Genomic DNA, 1,739 nt, shown 5'->3' on the forward strand with positions numbered 1-1,739 from the left:
ATAGTGGCCGGTGGTCGATCTGTTTCAGATCTACTCGCCGGTGCCTCGGGTGGCGCGGGGATCTCGGGGCAGCGGCCTCAATTGGTGGTGCGCGGTGCGCCCTGCCTAGCGGGCAGCACCCGCGGGTGCAGATGGGGCGCCTTCCACGGCTGCGTGGGAAACGTGGAGGCGACGGTGCTACGACGGCTCCTTGGTGGCCAACGGAAATTCCATGGGAGGCGTCGCCTCCGACTCGATCTACTCCGGTTCGTGCTGGCTACAGTAGCGACTACAGTCGACGCCAATACTGCCTGGACGGATCTGGCGGGTGGGCATGGATCCGGGGGAAACTCTAGGCCGACGTGGCAACCACACCAAAGTCGAAACCCTCAGCGCCGATTCCCTTCCTGGAGGCTTCGGTGTGGATCCTACGCCCCCCGGCTCTGCCATGAGCGCAGGCGAAAGCCTCTGTTCCTCTGTTTGGGCGACGATGGCACTTTGGTGTCGTGTTCCTTCCTGAAGGCGTTGGCCGGGAACTGCTCGGGGTGGTGGAGTTGCTGGCAGTTCATAGTCGACACGAGATGGCATGTAGGTGGAGCAGTGTGGCATCAACCGCATCATCGACGGTGGGTCTCGGCGGCATGGCGCAGTGGAGACTCGGCGTCTGATGCGCGGAGATGGAGTCACACAGGAGGAGGAAGCTATCTGGCGTCATGGTGGCGTTGATGGCAGAGAGGCCTGGCAAGATCGGTGCGTCAGTTCTGCTTTGAGGATGGACCGATGGAAGATGGAGGTGACGGCCCTTGCAGCGTGCGGTGCTCACTGGGAGTGTGTCGGACCGGTTTGGGACCCAATTCAGGTAGTGGCTTGGATGGGACACCCGGCTTTAGATGTTAAGCTTTGATGCGATGTCTGTTTGGTATTAGTCTCGGATATTAGGCACACCTTCATCAAGGAAATAGGAGTAGCAACAGCGTTGCCAAGATGATGGCTTCTGGCTTATTGATGTATCACCTTGTGTAGTCTTTGTGAATAATTAATAATATGACTGCATGCATCGTATCATAACAAATACTACTACTATTTGTCATCCATGTTAATAAATAAAGTACTACATGATAGTAATATATCATAGTATGCATTAGGAAGGTAATATCATACGCTAGTATCATATGCATGATACTAGTATATGGTACTCTCATTATAACCAGCATTAGATTAGTACGTAGTCGCGTTTCCCGAGGGAAGCCGTGGCATCTGCCGTTTGTCATCCTCTTTCTCAGCTAGCTCGCCAGCTAGCTGGTCCTTCCAAGCCAAGCTAAGCTCCATGTCCCTCTGTTTCTCTTTCGTTTCTCATGATGCATGCAATGCACCGGCATGTGGCCAGATCAGTGATACTTGCGTCCAATAATTCTGTTTTGATCCCTCCCCCTCCCTCGCACTGCCCTCCCTAGGGCGGCTCGAGGGCATCTAGGGTTCCCCCAGCGCCGCCCCTCTCCATCCTTCCTCCCTCCGTTGCCGTCACCTAAGGTGGTCGCCGGGAAATGCCTGTGCAGCTGCCGATGACGGTGGTGGCGAGGTCTTCGTCGCTTCGCTCTTGCGAAGGACTCCGGATCCAGGGCGGCGGTCCGGGTCGGCGAGGCGGCGCCGTCACTTCGGCTGGCGGCGCGCGCGGGCGGTGTGTGCCAACTTCCTCGGCTGCTTGGGCAGCGAGGAGCCGGCGGGTAGCGGTCGCGGCGCGGCGAGGCTTTGATACCTCC

The sequence above is a fragment of the Triticum dicoccoides genome, chromosome 7B (assembly GCF_002162155.2).
Source record: "Triticum dicoccoides isolate Atlit2015 ecotype Zavitan chromosome 7B, WEW_v2.0, whole genome shotgun sequence".
NCBI lineage: Eukaryota > Viridiplantae > Streptophyta > Magnoliopsida > Poales > Poaceae > Triticum > Triticum dicoccoides.